Source organism: Cyprinus carpio, chromosome A7 (genome assembly GCF_018340385.1).
Source record: "Cyprinus carpio isolate SPL01 chromosome A7, ASM1834038v1, whole genome shotgun sequence".
Lineage (NCBI taxonomy): Eukaryota > Metazoa > Chordata > Actinopteri > Cypriniformes > Cyprinidae > Cyprinus > Cyprinus carpio.
In genome coordinates this window covers 38,834,696-38,854,960 of record NC_056578.1, presented here as the reverse complement: position 1 = coordinate 38,854,960, position 20,265 = coordinate 38,834,696, and the positions used below count along the sequence as shown (strand labels likewise).

The window sequence follows — 20,265 nt, the reverse complement described above, 5'->3', positions numbered from 1 at the left end:
GGCTGCATGCTCAATGGATCTACACTGAGCCGAGCCAGGTCTTGCCTGCTGGGGGTGTCCAGGACCAAAGCTGCGCCAAATCTTGGTGTCCCTGGGCTGGAGGAGTTGTGGTCTCATTTTCCTTGCTTTTTTCATTCTTATTCCCTCCCTCTCTCCTACTCTTTCTTAATTTCTGTTCCTTTATGTTTTTTTATGTCTTCATTCAATCCCTGCTGCTTAAATGCCTAGTTAAACAGATTTTTGCTGGTCACAAATCACTGGTACATTTAATCAAGTCAAATTTATTTAAGAAGCAATTTTCACAATACATATTTCTTCATGATGTTAATGTTTATAACATCTTAATATCTTAATGTCTCATTTAGCAGATTTAAAGCTGGGCGATAGTATAGTTTACATTTAGCGATTATACAAGTAGAACAAAAAATTAGAATTTTTTAAAAATGCTCACGAAGCTCTGTTCCATAAAATGTTTATACAACAATACAGCAACCATGCCTTTTTATAAAAGTACCATATAGTATAAAGTATAAAAGTAGTATAAAAGTAGTTCATATGACTCCTGTGTAAATTTCCAAGTGGAACAGGAACAGACCAAATTTGGTATCGGATGTCAATCATTTCAAACAATGGTTCTTTGACTAGCATTGTTTTGTTTTGTTTTGTTTTGTTTTGTTTTGTTTTGTTTTGTTTTGTTTTGTGTTGTGTTGTGTTTTCTCTTCTTCTCTTGTGTTGTTTTGTTTTGTTTTGTTTTGTTTTGTTTTGTTTTGTTTTGTTTTGTTTTGTTTTGTTTTCGTTTGTTTTGTTTTTTTCTTTTCTTTTCTTTTCTTTTTGCACCACTTTTATGGTGCTTCAGTGATTTTCTCTGATTTGGAACTTGAAAGCTTTTGGTCTCTGAGTTATTGTTGTATATAAAAGAAAAGTTGTGTGAAATCATACTTTGGAAAAAATAACATTAAATAATAGTTTGGATTGGCACAAGGATAAAATAGTTAATAAAAGTTATAATAATAATAATAATAATAATAAAAAAATCTTTGTTTTTTTTGAAAAACTTCATTGCATTGACATTATGCATGTATGCTTGACTTGTTTTCTGGACATTTTTCCTATAGATTTCCATAGATTTTTTTGTATTCTTCTACAAACATGGTGAGATCTCTGTAGTTCAGTCTAACAAGTCCAAATCAAGCACACCTTTCATAAAGAGCCATGACTGACCTCCTCCCTCTTGTACCCACTCCTCTGGCAAGACCCCCCACCCACCCCCGTCTCTCTTCCACTTCTGCACAGCTCCCAGTGTTTGGGTATATATTTACCACCCTTGTGTGAGGCCGGGTGAGTGAGCCAGGGGAATGGAAAGGAAAACAATCATGCCCTCTCTCCTGGCCCTTTGGAGCAAACCGCCTATAAATAACTACGGGTGGAGCGCCAGTCCCACCGCCCATGGCATGGGAATCTTGTCTCCTTCAGCCCAGCCCTGGGCTGCTCGACCACCCTGGGAACCCTTCAGCCAGGCCACTGAGGACGGACAGCAGGCCAGAGCGAAGTTGAGGCTGACGGCAGAGGAAGAGAGCTCTTTCTTCTTGACTTTCTTCCAGCCTTCCTTTGAGACTGTAATTGTCTGTCTCTCTGTTGTGTCTCTAAGGAGAGTTGCTGACTGTTTCATCCCTCTATACCTCAGCCTCTACGGTGCATCCTTCTCTTTCAAAGCAGTTTTACACTGCATTTAGTCTGTTTTTGCCTTATAAAGATTGTATGAATATGTGCTTTTAGAAGTGTTAGAAATCCGGTTCGTGGAACTCAGATGAAGCGTTTGTTTTACCCCACCGAAAATTGATTTTGACTTTCAAAGGCTTGCTCTTCACAGTGCTGTCTTCCGTGTCAGTATGAGACAGGTTTAGCTCACATTTTTTGGAATTTGAGGTAATAGTTTTAAACTGGCAGACTAAACATCACTCTTCTTGACTGTTCCACTTCTGAATAGTAAATACTTACACAGACACACACACTCAAACATACTCTTAAATTCACAAACACACACACACACACACACATCCAGAGGTCACAAACACACACACACACACACACATCCAGAGGTAAACGATGAAAATGAATCTGTTGATTCATGAGCCAGTGGTAAAAAAGTTCTTAAGGTTTGTTATGCTATGCACTAAAGCCACGATATTCCTACAGCCAGTTTTGTCACACAAGTCATAAACATCCAATTCGTCTGACACTGCAATATAATGGCAAGGTTGGGAAAAAATTGCAGTTTAGGAACTGGCTTTGTTTTAATTCATGAATTGGAATTTAAATGAGCCACACCCAGCTAGATTTTGAATTAAAATGACAGGAAGTGAAATTTTTACTGTTAGTTGTACTGAAACATTTAACTAATCAAACAACAAAATTGACATTTAAAAATAAATAAATTAATTAATTAATTATTAATAATAATAATTATAGTTCAAGATCATTTAGATTGTCTAATTTTATATAATTACTGAATTACAAAATATATAATGAAAATATAAATGAAAAGAAATCATAAATGATTTATCACATTTTTTTTTTTTTAACTGACAATTGTGCCTTCCTTATCACTTTTTCTTTCCTTTTATGCTTTAGTGAAATATGTCAGTCATTTCAAAATGTGAACTTGATTTATAAATGATATCCCAGATAATATGAAAAGCAAAACTGGGTTATTCACTTTTTTCAGCTTTGTTGGCTGTACTCTCTAGTATTAAACAGAGTTTTTTTCTCCCTTTCTTTTAACTACTACCCTCCTTTTTATGTCTTGATAGATTTTCAGTCCTTCCCTTTTGCCCCCTTTTTTTCTGCATACCCCCCATTTTTCTCCTTTCCTCACGAAAACCCCCTCGCTCCTTCTCCTACAAGGCACACTTGTTATTTCTTCGTACAAGGTCCCGTAATTAAGTTTGACATAAGCGAAGGGATTAAATATGTGGTTTGGGAGGGGGAGAAAGGGGCTCTGTTACAATCTCAAGGCCAGCTGTAAAATGGAACCAGATTGCGACACTTGGAGTTGGAAAGTTTGGGAAAGCTGCCGAGACTGAAGCTGTGTGTTCATACAGCACTGAAGTATGAATCCCTCTGCAGCGTAACAGAGGCCAAGAAACTACTGCTTCCCCTAAAATCCACCCCCTCTGAAAACCTGTCCCAGCTCACATGCTAATAGACTACAAGCCCCCCTAATGCCCACATGCCCTAATGACACTATTTTTGTATTTTCTGTTTTCTCTTTAAGTTAAGGTTGTTATTTTTAAATATATGTTTATTTTATTATAAGTTGTATTTATAAGTTGTATTTATTAGTTTTACCATATTTAGTTTGGTTTTAATTTTTTTTTTGTTTTTTTGTTAGTACTTCAAGTTAAACTAAACAAAAATGTGACATGTTGTCAATATTTTATTTTATTCTCAGTTAATGTTACATTTTTTCCAAGTTTATATATATATATTATATATATATATATATATATATATATATATATATATATTATATATATATATATATATATATATATATATATATATATATATATGTATGTATGTATATGTATATATATAATTACCATGATTTCCATATATTGTTGCTTTGTTCGTATGTAAAAAATGAATATGTTTGTCCATATTTTAATATGCTCTCCTGCACTCAAATTCATCTGATTGGTACATTGTTTTGCAACTGACTCTAATGCATTGCATCTCAAAAATTAAATATGTAACTTTATGTGGCCTGTTAAAAACATGTGAAATGTAGCGTAACAACCAAAGCCATTCATTTAGTGCCTTTTTACCTAGACCAACAATTAAACAAATAGTCCTGACGGAACGTAAGAACATGTTCTGTGTGAACCTAATGGCCCCTCAGGCGGTTTTTGTTTCACCACTACTTTCCCAATCTTAAACCACCGTTCTTTTGATTGAAATATGACCACCAAGCCAAGGGACTTCCACACAAAACCTCTTAGCCTGTTCAAAGAGCATCGCCTGCTTAGGTCAAAAAACCCTTTTCATATCATGGAAAATATATATGTATGAATGAATAAAAATAACGTGTTTGGAGGATTATTACAGCAAGAAGAGAGATTTCTGTCTTTTGCGCCAAAGACCTCTGCTTCTTTAGTCATAGGACTTTGGCCTCCCACACCAAAACCACTACTGCAACTCTCTCAAAGAACCCTACATTCCTAAACAAAACACATGCTCTCCCAGCCAAAACTCTGACACTCAAGCCGCCAAAACAAACACACTCTTTCCCCTGGCCGCCAAGCATACATATGATACATGCTCTGTAGCTGTTTCAATTATTACAATTTGAGCTGTTTCTTGAAATGTTGATACACCCATTGTTTGCCTTGAACTTTGTAATTCAACTCTTCTGTCAGACGCATGGATAATTTGCTGTCTGTCTTAATGAGTTCAGTGTTTCTGAGAGCCGATTCACTAGCTAGCGCTCAATCCTTGACACAGAGTGTGGAAATGCAAGCCGTGATGGTCATGTTGTGAAAGAACACAGCATCTCCATGAGATTTCCATTCTCCGTGAACTCTGTGCGGTCTTCGGCGGGAAATTCGCATTCTTAAATAACTCTGGCAAAAGCGTTCTAATCTTAATGAGTCTGAACAGCAAATCTCTCATCTGCGGCAAAAAGGGATTAGGAAAGCAGGGAGAAAAACACTGCTGTTCCACTTTGATGAATAGTGTTTAGTAAATCCCTGGGTATGAAGTTTCTCCGACGAACAAAGCGCTGGAAAAGCATGGATGTTTTTAGACAACATAACTTATCAGAGAGAAACAGAACATGCATTTAAGGGAAAATACAAAGGAAAAGCAGATTCGTCACTTCGGCAAATGATAAAAGTGGTTAACTCTTTTTCTCAATCCACTTAGTTTTGGTTAAAAAATAAAATTAAAAAATAAAATCAACCCAAAGTAGATTTGCACAAATTAAAGTCATTGTATTCCTCCCGGCCTTAACATCCTCATGTTTATTTATTTTTACATGATGCAGAGGGCCTTTGTTAACAGTAAATAAATAAATTGATAATTTCCTGCCTCTTAGTGGAGATGATATAAACAGCTGTCATAGTGATTAAGAAGTTAATGAGTAGGCATACGCGGATACCATGAAGCGTTGCAGTTTTGAAGCAAATTGGAAAGTTACACTTGGGCTTGACTTTACTCAAAACTTTCCCGAGCCTAAGCGTCAGGCTTTGTTGTAGGTTCTTTTGGTTTATTGTGTATTTATCGTGTAACATACTAAAATATGATGAATGCTGCTTTAAACTAAAAATAATTTTGAAATGGCAAATGCTGGAATTTCTGTTTGTAGACCGTCATATATATAAATTACAATTTTAAGATTAACCATTGTTAGGGCTGCGAAAATAATACAATTGTATGTGTGCACATGTATGATGAAGAGTTTCACACTTGACCTCTGTTAATGTGGGAATACGGCATGTTCCTCACATATACATCTGGTCACCAGGAGTCTTCTCTTGAGTGACAGATAACATCTGGGAAGTCTGTAGCTATCACAGGACACATGGGCCCTATCTGTTCCTCCCTCCCCTCATTCAGACTCACTCTTTTTCCTCTCTTCCCTTCTCCCTTTACGTTATTCAGTTCATTCATGAACGTATATCCCTCCGTTATTGATTTTCCATTAACGCCTTCCAATCTGGGAGGATTGAGGTGGATTGACGCATAAACACCCATTTCATTGATTAGCCGGGCATCACTCATTTTAGTTCAGCTGTGTTTATATACAGTATATGTGTGTGTGAGCTGAAGTAAACAGAATGAAAATTTATTTATTTATTTTGTCTTTTTACTAATTTTATTATAGATACAGTCATTACAAAACTGGATATTATGCATAGAAAAACAGGACACAACACAAGCAGGATTTTAATTTGTGGTCATGAGCGCAATGGCTCAAAACGGAGGCACATGCAATAACCAGCAGACCATGGCTCAGATGGGCCTTTTTTAAATAATGTTTAAATATTCCTTTTATGCTTTTCATATGTCGTTTGATGCCCCATGTTTTCTCTGTTAAATATTACTTTTAGCTTTCTCGTTGATTTCTCTGTTGTTGTTGTTTTTTCTCCTCCTCCTTTCCCATCTTACTCCACCCCTCCTGCTGTTTCTGAGTAGTGCTTGCTAATGCTCAAGTAGCACAGTGCCTCTAGGTCACACATATAGACGTGCATCAGAACTAAAGATTCAACCTGACTGGTCATCTAAATTCCTTTCTTCTGTAAAAACAGTATGATCATCCAATGGGCTGAGCGGACTCTGACATCCATCTTTAGAAAGTGATGCATGGGCCATAACATGGGCAAAGATGAAAAGTGAGCCACTGTGTTATAATATGTGGCGTAAGAATAGACTTGCATGTAGTTATTTTAAAAGGTTTTAAATCAATTGTCTGTCAGATACATATACTCCCATTTCATTTTCTGTGAACAAAAGTATTGTGAAGTTGGAGGTCTGTACTCTATATTTCAGCTTTTTCTATGTACAGGGGATCTAAAAGCCTGAAACCACATTGAATATATGTGTTTGTTTAGATTAAAAATGCAAAAGGAAGAATTCATGCAAAACTCTCAAATTATGCTAGAGAATGTGAATTTCAGACTGGTCATCTAAATTTCTATAAACAGAAAAACTCAAAAATTACAAAATCTAGAGAATGTGAATTTCAGGTTTTATATAAACTTGTGGATTTCATGCAGCTCGAGTGTCATTAATGCAAAAGGAATGCAAACCAAATACTAAGAAAAAATAATAAAAATAATATATAAAATTTTAACATTTTACAAATACATAAGAAAAATTATGTAATTAAAAATTAAATGAGATATAATTTGCCATGTTATGAAGACATAAGAAAAATTATGTAATTTAAAATTCAATTCAATTCAATTCAAACCAATTTAACACTCCTCCTCAGTATGACTTTGTACAGGTGTGTGTATGTGTGGAGAGAAGCAGTTTGCATGTGTTTAGAGTCATACAGATTGTACAGTATGTTTTGCATGTGTATTTATTCCTGTTCTGAGTATTTGCGCGAGACAGAACGCGTGTGTTCATGCTTTTCTGTTTGTCTGGGAAGCACATGAGAGGGAAAAAGTGAGACGCAGAGAGCAAGAATATTTTATTGAGGAATGACGCGCCTGTACCGGTCCAACCATCTCATGTACAAAGAGCCCAGAGGAAGGAGGTTCACAGCTGTTTGTAGACTCTACGAACAGGACAGGTCAACGTTGTAATGCGGCACATTTCTGTAACGCGTTTTCATTTCGCCCCTTTCCACCACAAAAAAAAAAAAAAAAAAAAACGTCACTTCGGCTCCCTTCAGTAGCACTGGTGCATTTAAATTACTGTTCTTGCCTGGAGAAGAATGGTTCAAGCATAACCCCGTTGTATTATTTGATAAACTCTGTAAAATGCACAGTATAAGCTGGGGGAAGCAGCATGGTTTAAGGGCACAATTGCCGTGCAAATTTACCATGGAAAGTTCCGCCACCCTTCCTCTGCCGAAAAGTGAGAGAGAGGAAGAGAAAGATTGAGGGAGAAGGGTCTGACTGTTATCTGTAGATGCAGGGCAGAGCAGGGAAGATTGTCTTTGTGTTTGTCATCTTGCTATGGGGGCTCAGCTGTAAAGGAACAATAGTGCTCTAATCCCAGCTCTGATGCCAGATTAATATTCAAGCCCACCAAAATATTAATTCCAGCCAAGAGCATCGCATGCAAAATAATGTCAAAACACTCAAACAAATAAAGACAACAACGAATCGAGAACACACAAAGAAAACTCTCCAACTTACTGCATCCCTGTCCGCACACACATCTCACTGCACAGAATTCACTGTTAATCTTCATAATAATTTTGTTTTCAAATAAGACTATTTGAGGTGTGCCATGTTGTTTTTCGAAGATTGTCTTCACTTAGCTAGGGATTTTATTCCAGGATTTGAATATTTACAATTTGAAATAATGGAGGTTGTAAAAATAAACCCTGCTTTATGCTCTGTAATCCACACAGCTCGAAATTGCCTCCCAACTTCAAAGACCGTCCTAGAGTTTTTGGCCGTTAATATGATTTGATGAGAAACTGTTGCAGCTACAGGAATATGGGTTCACTTGGAAGATATTGATATTACTTACTTATTCAAATAAGATTTTAATGACAGACACTGGAGTATATATTGTCATTGCCATTTTGTGAACCAACCCACCAAAAAAAAAAAAAAAAAAATTGTCTTAGTCCTGTGGCATGTGTCCCTTTTAGGTTTTATCATATTTAGTCAACCTGTCCTGTTAAACTGATGATCACAATTATTTTCCTCACAATCATATCATGATTACTGATCACGATTGTTGTCATCTGAGAAATCACATCAGAATTATTGCACTTTCACCTACAGTATAAGTGTGCACATGGTTAATTCGACTTTATTGAGTGTGCTGATTTATTACCATAAATACAACACTCTGTACATTATGAAAACTGATGAAAATAAATCTAAATTCCTAAAATATTAATTCCAAATTATATCCATGTCTTTATATTAAAACAACAACAAAAATGACTTTGTACTGTGACACAAAGGTTGCAACAGTGCATTTATTCAGCAGCTTCAGTCACAAACAATATAGTCGAGAACCATGTTTGGATTTATTGCAGTTCGTCACTGAGAAGGTTTGATAGCAGATTTTATTGCAAACAGTTAGGGTTAGGAAACGTAGTCTCATTAAAAATTTGATTTCACTAATTTTTTCATCAGCAATATTGCATATTGATGTAATCACAGTGTTTAATGATCTCAGTGATGTCTCGTCTTAGTCATGGAAATGAAGGTTGTCAATAAATATTTTTCATCAAAGTTTTCGAATAAAGAGTTAAATTATTAGGTGAAGTTTGTGTGAGAAGTTTGTGAGGAAGTGACCTCGTGCTTCCAATGTTGGCATTGAGATGGCACATCCAGTGCTTTTCAGTCAGCGAGAAGTTGACAGCGAGGAGATTTTTATGGGTTGAGATGTGTCAGAGGGGTCTTGAAGGTTTCCTATAGCGCCTGACATGTTGAAACGGACACAGGCCGGGAGAAGGTGACAGGTGAAGAGCTTTAGTCACCATCATGGCTTGATGAACTGATGAATAGCCTCTTTCTGCTTCGGCATGTGATTGGGCCAGTGAAGCAGAGCTGAGTGATAGAGGAGAACAGGCCATGGGACGGTTCTCAGCACGTGTTTCCGGATTGCATTGCTCGAGGTGTTAATGAAGTGTTTGAGGTCCTCATCGGCTTTAGTATAGCTGCGATCCTTTGTCAGGTGGAGCTCGGTCAGCACACGTGTGTGTCTCTCAGTCACTAATCCAACAGCAGGGGACGGGTTGTGCTCCGGCCGACAGTGAGATATTCTGCACAATGATAAGGTCTAATGTGATCTGGGCTAGTTAGATTAATCTCTCACACATGGCCCTAAATATGAAGGGTCAGCTTATTTTAATCCTCAAATCTCCACCACACAGACACATGGACCACTGTCTCAAAAACTTCACCAATAATCTCACTCTTAATTCTTTATCTTAAGCCTTTATCTGCCTTTCAACCCATCCAAGGAGTTTTTGATGGGATTCATGGTGCACCAAAATGATGATGAAAGGGATGTGGGGTTGCTCACAAAACGGTTGCAAAATATCCAATGTCTATTATTAAGATTCTGATATTAAGTAAAAGTAATATTAGAATCTTCCTTGTGAGCTGATATTTAATATAGTTTGCATTTCTTGTTTTGTTTTGTTTTTTTCCCAAGTTATTAGTTCCAGATGAACAGTACTAACATTGTTCATTGTACATTAGACTCATTAAAATCGTATGCTAACATGAAGTACATAATGTCAGTATATTTCAAGTGAACCCATGTTTAATGTAGTCTGAGAGTCCTGAGTTTCTTTTTAATTTTATTTTTTATTAAATGATTTTTGAAGATGTGACACATAACACATCCAAGTACGCATCAACCTAATTTTTGTCTAATTATCTATCGTTACAAATAAACAAATTTTTAATTGCATAAAATAAATGAAAACTAATTTCATTAAAAATCTCATTTAAATACTAAGTAAAAGTAATATTAATAAATCAATATCTTGTAAGTGAACCCATTATTATTAGTTCATTGTTTAGTTATATCATAACCAATCCACATTAGCATCTAACTTATTTTGTCTACTTTCTACTTTCTAAGTTACAAATGAAGAGTACTGAAATTGTTCATTGTACCTATTAATAATAAAAACAAAATAACAAAAAAATAAAAAAAAAAAATAATAATAAAAACAAAATAATAAAAAATAAAAAACACTATGCAAGTTGATGGGGACCAGCAACTGAAGGCGGACTATCCCTTTAACATTTATGCTAATATTCAGTAAAAGTAATGTCAATATATTTCAAGTGAACCCATATTTAATATAGTTTATTATGAATTTTATTGTATATATTGTATCTGTACATCATATATTTCTGTATCTTTTTTTTATTTCTTTATCTTTATATCTATAACGTAATATCTAATTCCTTTTTTGTCTAGTTTTTTTTTCAAGTTACAAATCAAGAGTACTAAAATTGTCTACTGTAAGAACTAAACAAAACTGTCAATAAAATTTTATTCTAATATTAAGTAAAATGTAATATCAATATGTTCCAAGTGAACCCATATTCAATATAGTCTGAGTTTCTTTTGCATTTTATTGCTTTATTGATTATTTTTGACAATGTCACCAAACTAATCCACATTAGATTAAGTTTATATCCATTTTTGGTTTATATACAGTTTTAAATTAATTTGCACCAAAAAAATAAATAAATAAATAAATAAAAAAATACAGTATGATTTTAACATGGGCAGTGTTTAGTCCCTTCAGTTTAATTTGCTATCCTGCTGTAAGTTCGTTTAGGTATATTTTAATATTTGGATTTACATTGCAACCCAGTTCTGTGATGTAACCCACCAGTTAAGAATCACTGCATTAAAACTTCTTGGCTTTTAAGTTGTTCAGGATGTAAGGATGTAATTAACTTTGCAATATTAAAGGCTAAAAATGAATTAGTCGCTAGAAAACACATTACTCACATTAATAGGGTGCTGATATTTCAACATCTGTCTGTAAAGACGTTATCATGATCCATGTAGTCTAGAGTATGCAGTAATGTTTTTACAACTTTCTCTCAAGCACCCTCAAATAAACCATCACGTGGGTCTGATGGGATCGCCTCGATCATATCTCTTTAAACTGTTGTTGATGTCCTTTAAAGGGAAAATCATGAGGGATGTGTCCAAGCGTAATTGTCCAATTTTCCTTCTGGAGCTTATTTTGGGGCTTTTTTGCTCTTTGTTGCTCTGATTGATTTGTTCCATTACTGATTTAAATTCACACATGACAAAGATAAGAAAGTGCCCAGATTTTGAGGGAAGTCAAGACAAATTGAGGTCAAAACTTCATTTTCAATGCAGTGTCTGAGATCCTCTTGGATTCACGTAGAGCACTGGGATTACTGTCTAAAACTCTTATTGTTGGTTATTGTTTTTTTTTTTTTTTTTTTTTTTTTAAAGACTTGGTTAATTTGTGATTTTGAAAACCTGTTTTCCTATCTGAAAGTGTGTCATGTGTAGACAGATGCAGGAGTATTTATTCAGACGCTGAGATTGTATTATGATGTTATTGTTTACTTCGTTTCTTCGTAACTCCCCCACAAACACACATTTTTCCAATGGTACCATTTTCTGCCAAAATCCAACCAACACGCATCAATTTGAACAAAGATCGCCCTATTCTGTAGCCTTAATTAGAAGAAAATTGTAAACAGACGCACGCCTTTCTTAAGGGATTATCCATACTTTATGACAGAGCGTTTGAAGTCAGGAAGCTTTCTGAATCAGCATTGCTCAAGTGGGTCTCTTATAGGACAATGTTGTCTTCAATTATTTTCCCGTTATATATGTGTCTGTATGAAGCCAGGATATCATCTATTATTTAGAGATGCAATCGTTTCTGTTTATCAGGTCTTTTTAAAAAAGGGGTTATCTGAATGCATCACTTTTTTGATTAAACAGAACAAAGCGTAATAAAGCAAGAAGGGTTGAAATGACTGCTCGTCTCTCCTGCTCCGCGGATTCCTAACCTTTATTGTCATTTAATGCGAGCGATGCCGAGCGAGAAAGAGATCTGAAGAGCAGCTGGCACTGTGTTACACTAACACACAAGGAAACGGGTTTTACACAAGTTCTGTTACACAAATACACACACATTTGTACTGAAACTTTCTCTGAAGCGCTCTCTTGCACACTGTTGAACCCGGGTCTACACAGAAGCTACTTAATCTTGCAAACAGTTTAGGCTTATGAGAGTATCTAACACTGGTTTGTTCAAGTGCTGATTACTGCTGTGGCCCTTTAAATGAACTGGTTTGAGAGGGATGCACTTTCCTGTAATTTAATTGGACATTGCATGTCAGTGTTAGTAAGTTTGATATCTGACATATGGCTGTATTTAAAGTAATAGTTAAAAAAAAATGAATATTCTGGCATTATTTACTAACATGTCATGCTAAACCTCTGTGACATAAAAGGAGATATTTTGAATACTGTACAAGTCACTCTTTTCCATGCAATTGAGGTGAATGGAAAGTCTCATAAAAATTGTGCTAATATGAAGGAATTTAAACGGTATAACATGGCCCAGTGCTTTGGAGACAAACATGCCATTATTTGAGCCCATGGTTTCCAATTAATGTGCCAGGGCCAACTAGGGGGCCCCTAGTGTGCTCACACTTACCGTTGTTAAAGGAATTTTCACAGGTGAAATTCAGTCATTTTAACAGGAATCCATGCAACCTGGAATTTCGCTTGAGAATGAAAAATTTTCTAATGCAGATTTTGCAACAGGTTCATTTGGTCACAAATTTGAAATGTTGACCAACATAAAGCTGCTTGGTTTAAAAGTGATTTTTTTTTCTAAATGGACCTATGTTGTCCATTATATTTATTTATTATTATTATTTTAATTTATTTTCCAGAAATATTGCTAATGTGACCGCATATTTCAGAAAAAAATACACAGCAAGGTTTTTTGCTATGTTTTCTCTCTCTAATCTAAGTCATAATCAAAACTTTTCTCTCTCTAATCTAAGTTATAGGCACATCCTCTGGTGCTTAACTGTCCTTTGGAGACTCTGCTATTGGTGATTAGCGTGGCCTTGACATAAACGGCTGGATCAATACATGATGTAAGCAGTCAGCCAAGGTCACTGCCCCCGCTGTACGATGACCTGGCTGCCTGATAAATTCAGGGTGACTGACCTTTGCTGACCTAGGCATTGCATGTCAGACTGACCAGAGAGACTTGGGCTGTGGTGGCTGGTCACAGGGCTGATTCTATAATGAAGCATTCAGTATTGCCTTCCTGTCAGTCAGTAATTAAAGGAAGAGATATGAAGCCTTAGATAGGTGTTGAATGGACAAGCGGGCCATTGGCTACAGAATGGCAATGAACAGGCAGTGGAGCAGTAAAGTGACATGTAAACTACTCTGATATGGACTGCTAATGGCTGCCTGGAAGATAGATTAGATGGGCTGCCTGGGAGTAAAGTACACAACATGAACAGATCTTTAATCTATGTGACATTAAAACAATGTCCAAATAATATATATATATATATATAAAAAAAAATATAAAATAAATTATAATATGTTATAATATAATATGTTATAATATAAAATTAATTCCTAATTTAATTTAATTTAATCTAATTTAGGTTTAAATGTACAATTATTTACAGTTAAATTTAATGCATTTTTTATTTATCGTAAGTAGCAATTTTGATTATTGCATTATAATAAATGTAATAATATTCTAAATAATAAATATAATCAATCATAATAAATGTTTTGGCCTGTTAAATGGCTGTAGTTTGTCATTGGATGAAAGTGTTCTTGCTTGCTGCGCTTCATTCAGATTAGACGTGGTCCTGTGGTACACACCCATATTTAGGGCTTGCCTAGTGCAGTTGAGGGGAATCCTGGCTTCCCAGTCATCCATGCAGCCAGCTGCCACCACCTGAGACCTTGCACATTCCTCCGTCCACTAACTATTTAGTTGTCAGTGATTTGGTTAAGTGGAATTGACTTTTATCTTCACTGTGCTGTGGGGCTGCCACTGGCGATACACATTCCCCCATCGTCTGCTCTCAGCCCCTGTGTCACATCTAGCACATTGCTATTGGCAGCAGAGGAGCGGCTGATCAATAGCCCAGGTCAGGGATGGCCCGCGGCCCTGCTGTGCTGCAGGCTGGGGTATTGATCCAGATCCACTCTGTCCCGCTGCTCCGGCCTGCGTTAGGCCAAAGTCTACCCATTGGAGAAGGTGCGATTGGGGAGGTATGGCCCGAGAGAGCACTGGATGCTTTTGTATGTTATGCACCCATGCCACTGAGCTGCACTAGAAACATTTAGTGTTGTCCAACCGGTATAGTATGTTGTAATAGATTGTCTTAATGCCGTCAAACCTTTCTCATCATGTTGCACTATTGATTTATTGTATATTTAAAGGTATAAAGCATAATTTATGTAATACCAGTGCCACTAAAAGGAATGTCAAAACTGACTGTTTTCAGACAGGTTTCCCCATATATTATTGGCCAGACTAACAGATAGTCGTGCCATTTAAATCACTTCCTGTCAGCCAGCCTCTGTGCAGAGCAGGTAACCATGTCTTGAACATGGAGAGACCTTTTTATATTATTTTTTAAAGATTATTTAATGGGACTTAAGAGAATAAAGAAGTGAAAACGAAAAAACACCATCATAAGAACTAGAATTTATTGTAATCAATTTGTTTTTAATTGTAGAAATATACATTTTGACACACACACACACACACACACAAATATGCACACTTTCACTCTTTAAACCAAATATGTTGAAAATGGCTCCTTAATGTTTCTTCTTGCTCACATTAAGTCATGAATTACATGAATCACATACATTATAGCCTATATTTTCAATTCAAAATGGCAAAAAGTTGAGTAGTTTGCATCACTGCATATTACTGTTGGTTATTTAACATTTCTATCATAATAAAACAGTTGTCAGATATTAAATGATCTTAAATAGCTACTTATATTGTACCTTATGCTCTTTCGCCATTAAAACTGAAGCAAACCGTACTGCCAGCCGTCTTTCATTTAATCTCAATTTTTACATTGACAAGTACTGTTATAGACCTCTGAGGCACACCAGCCTAAAACTTTTGTCATCCAAACAACAAACAGAGCAGTATCAAGAATATCAAATATTGAAGGGGACTATTTGGCCATTTCTAATTATTGACGGGTATTTGTCTGCCTTGGTGTCTGTGGTGGTCACGGCCCTGGTGCAGAGACAAACCAGCGAACATAGATGTAAGCTGGCATCAAAAAAGTTCAGAGTTCCACACTCCGTTCATTCATCATCCCATCTTGGAACCCCTGCCACACCTCCTCATCTGTCCCCTCACCAGCTTTCCTGACTCAACTGCTTGTTTTTGTTGCAGTTTTAAGTGGCTCTCCCCTGAGCTCCTCATCAGCAACTTAATAAGAGCTCTTGGGAACAATTAAACAGCATTTTTAACCCTGCTCGATCCACAGAGGTAAAAACAATCATAAAAATGTTGCCAAATAGAAGAGACTCCAGGGGGACCGTTCAGAAATCACAGTCTGTCTCGTTCTCTGTCCTTTATTCCCTCAACTGAAGCCCAAGCAGCACAGGCGAGAACTGTCAGAGCCGTAGCCTATGATAGACACATTTACTCTGCTTTCTATCCCAGCCCCATGTGGCATTCCCTTTTGCTTTTCCCTCCTTCTTTTTTCTCCTTCAATGTTGGAACTGACATGTGAATAAATATCTACTGTCTAAGTGGCTTTGTTGTTGTGTATGAGAGATCTTCCGCAGAGTTCACAATTATGCCTGTTATTACAGGAATATGTCTTGTTCTGGTTATGGGGGAAATTAAGTTTCTCTGGATTTTTTTTTTCTTCTTTTTCTCCCTTTTTTATGGAGAGAAAGAGCCCCTAATGCCACAAGAGGAAAAATTACTCAAAAAAAAAATGCATTTATTAATGCAATCTGGAAAATCATAAGGTTTTGTCCTGCAGCAGTAATAAAAATAATTATATATTAATTTTCCGTTCTCTAAAACTGCTTATTACAGAATTCAAAAGACTTGATAGAAGCCATATTGTTCTGTGTCCTCCCCTCCTGAAAGAGATTTAGTCGGTTCTTTCTCAGGGGAAACGAGCAAGAAAAGCGAAAAATCTGCACTCACTTATGGAGCATAACTAACAATGGCCTCACCTCCTCTCAGATCTGCTTTATAAAAGGCAAAGTGCGTGTTTATACATTTCTGTGAGAATCTATTAAATGTGTTTCTTGTTTCATCCTTTGTTCGGTTGCATGAAAGAACTTTTGCTTTAAATGCTAATAGCATGGGTTTTTTTTCTTATCCCTAGGTGGCGCCATCACTTCGAAAGGCTTTTCCACCGACTGTGGATGCTTCAAACCAAATCTTATAACCTGGTCTCGTAGCTTTGAAAAAACCTGGAAATACCTGGAATTATAGGACTACATTATCCCAAACCCTTGCCAAGGGACCTACTAATGTTGCCCAGGCACTGGATCTGAAAGCTTTACATTCCTCTTTACTTTTGAATATACCAACAGACCAAAAAAAAAAAAAAAAAAAAAAAAAAAAAACATAGCTTTAGAACTAGTGATAGATTACGGCCATCCGCCTGCCATTGCACCAAACCTGCTGTGACCGCAAGGGTTGTGACCTTTCTGGTGCCCACTTCAAACGGACACTTGAAAAGAAGGACGCGGTCAGAGAGGGCTTCCGAGCGGTGGCAACCAAAACCAAAAACCCCATCAGGTAAGGCTGTGAAGTCACTTCTTTTCCTGCTGGCATCACCCCCAAAGCTCCTTGGGGGCTTTTGAAGCCCAGATGGGCTCCCTGCGTCCACACCCACATAGATGGGTTCTCCTCCATGCTGGGCCTACAGGAGAGCCCACTGTAGATAAAGGCTTCCTAGGTTTGAAGACTCAATCACCTGTCTGCTGCTGTAGGATTAGAGGGAATGTGTGCTGATTGAATTTGTTTGGCTCAAAGATGCTTAGGTGCAGGGAAATCCTGGAAAGGAAGGAGACAGACAGATTGACTGACTGACAGAAAAGAAAGAGTGTACAGATATAGAGATACATGTTATCATTGCATATTTTCATCTACATAATGCAAGTTGACCTGTGCTGCAGGAATATTCTGAGTTCAATAAAAGTTCAACTAAATCAAAAGCAAAATCAACTTTGATTTGCCTTAAATTTTTCTTAAAAATAAGTAAATAATAATAATAAAAATAAAGATACAAACAAGACAATATATGTAAGATTATTTTAATTAAAAAAAATGTTTACTAAACTATTTTGTATATCCAATTTTGCAACTTTGTTACATTTTAATGCTTAAATACCATAAAATGGTAAAAATAACATTACAGCTCAAATAATACACGTTTTTTGACAGGAGAATAATTATAACTGTTTTTAAAAACTTTTCTGCTTTTAAAATCTTTCAGAAATTGGTCACATTTAGTTCCATTGAAAGTGCCTCACTGTAACAATTTATTATTATTATTTTTTTTAAGAAAACCAGAGACGAGTTGAAATTACTTTTTGCAGTAATCGACATAATGCCGAAAATGCTGTCGATTGAGCTTAACTTGTATTAACCCAGAATATTCTTTTAATGCTTGTTCCTACCTTGAGAGTAATTTTTGTACGTCTATGATGAGAAATGCGTTATGAACAAATTTCTCACCTTGAGTATGAATACTGATTTAGTTTTTAGTGTTCTTCTGACCATTTCACCTGCGGTCGTTGCCTTATGGAGCTTTTTATGTCTGATCTGACTCTTAAAAAAGACATTCATTGGGGTATTTGGTGATGATTAAATAATTTCTTTGATTTGAATAAAATCAGTTCATTTAAATGTTTTCACAGGGAGTACATTTTAAGTTAATTCTATAAACATTTTACAGTGTAGTTACAAAACAGCCACACAGTGCTGCCACGGTGACTAGTATAATCGTGTGTAAATGTTAAGCAGTGATATTTTTGTTTTGCTAACATGACAGACATACATGCTCTTTAGCTGTTCAAAATGATGGTATTCACTGCTCTCGGTGCAACCCTGAATGAAAGTAAATAGTGTTTATAGAATTAAGCATTTAAAAAGAAAAACAGAAAGCCAAGGAGGTACAACGCAAGACACTTTGGGGATCAGCCAGGTTCCGAAAACAGAGCAGAGCCTTTGTTTGAAAAGTTCAAAGTAATATTGCCTAATTTAGGTCATTTCACATTAGTACTCAGCGGGGAGCTGTCATTTGTGGGGAAAGAGAATGCAAATAAATAACCAAACAGATGGAGAAGCTTTTTGTGCATCTTGCTCATATATTATTAGCCAAAAAATATGAATAAATACAACACTTCAAAGCATTAAGCAAAAAAAATCCATCTCTGTTAAACTAATTAGCGACTCTGAAATGGGCTCTTGCGAATGGCTACGTCAAAGGTAGGCTATAGGGTTTAAGGGGTCATGCACGCTCACAACAGGACAAATGTAAATCAGCAGAAGTCATAAGCGGTGAATGCCCCATCAAGAGAGCGAATCTCCCTCCTCATTCCCTCCACCCATCCTCCTCCTTTTCCCCCTCCATCCGAGAGCGCTAATGGAACAGTGCTCTTAGCCCAGGGCTCCAGCACCAGACCCCGCTCTGCATGAGGGATGTACTGCACTGCGGCCGGGGGTTGCTCCCTTTGTGCCGGCCCTCCATGGCCTCGCGGTAAAAAGAGCCATACGTGATTTCATACATGAAAGATATATGTAATTGGACAGCTGCAATGCCTATACGCCATATTTACAATTATTATATTTACAATTCTAAACAGAATATGGGAGAAGCAATTCCCTTTATCTCCCTTGGTCATAGTCTCTTTCTCTGTGAGGAACAAATTTCTGCATATCGCAGAGCCCATGATGTACAAAAATACATGAAATGCAGATTATCACACTTCTTATTTACTTTCATTATGGATGAGTTGAACGTGTAATTTTGCCACAGCCAAGCGTCGCCTCGGTGTTCTGTCTCGTTGCTAGATCGCTTGGACAAAAATAGAGGAATTATTCCCGCTGGCCTCACATTCTGACTAATACTGTGGCGGCGATGCTGTCGTTCAATTCCTGAAAGGGACGTCCCAATGCTTTGTTTACCCGTGGAGAGATAGCGGATGCATTTGTGTTTCTGACCTTCATAATGCATCTTTAATAATGCAGTAATATTTGAGTTATGAATAAGAATTTGGATTCTGCAAGACTAAATGGCTTGATTTAATGCTGGGGAACATATATGTAATTTATTTCAAAGTTTGCTATTGACTTGATGCGGCAGAATCTGCTTTATGCTCTTTTACATCTGAGGTGTCTGTGTGAGTTGTGTTGGGGACACACACAGTCGTGTTGTGTGGTGGCCTGTTTTTGGTGGGGTCCCTCCTGGAGTGTTAATGTACTGCAAATTTAAACACCTCTCTTGTTAATTGTCCTAACGAGCTCATGCTTTACCCGTGAACGGCTTTTTTAATGGCTTGTTTTATGGGCGTGTGGAGCTCCAAGGCCGGACGGGGTCTCCGCCGACCCTTACGGGGACAGCGTTCATGTGTTACTGGCTGTGATGCACAGCTTGTCCCCCTTTTGACGTCAACCCTACCCCCACCTCTGAATTTTGCAGAAGCCCACCTGCATCTGAGTCCTGAAGGTCACGGGGTGGAGGAAATGGCAGGGTTAAACACTGTGCAACTATGTTCCAGCCGCTGTGGTCACTTGCAATTATACCCCAGCTACATCACCCACAAGACTAGTTGCAGGTTTTAGGCTTTGGCAGAATTTGCTGGTCCATGTTGCTCCACCTGGCCTTTTCTTTGTTCCTTAACTACTCATATTCATTGTTATTCTTGTAATTACTTTCACATTAAATATAGGAATTATGATGCTAAACACAATTTTTTTCTTCATGATCAATATAATTAGTGACATTTATTTTGAATCATTTTAAATCACCACCGCATTCTTTTTTT

At 36.8% G+C, this 20,265-nt stretch overlaps 1 protein-coding gene across 4 annotated transcripts in view; it reads left to right on the top strand.

Moving 5' to 3' along the window:
- The window catches only part of LOC109093359 (zinc finger homeobox protein 3-like), a 251,763-nt gene that overhangs the window by 84,940 nt on the left and 146,558 nt on the right, over positions 1–20,265 (top strand). For all 4 annotated transcript variants that reach the window (XM_042761108.1, XM_042761109.1, XM_042761113.1 and 1 more), the window contains exon 4: positions 16,593–17,011. The gene's annotated coding sequence lies outside the window, so the exon portion shown is untranslated. The remainder of the gene's footprint in view (positions 1–16,592; positions 17,012–20,265) is intronic.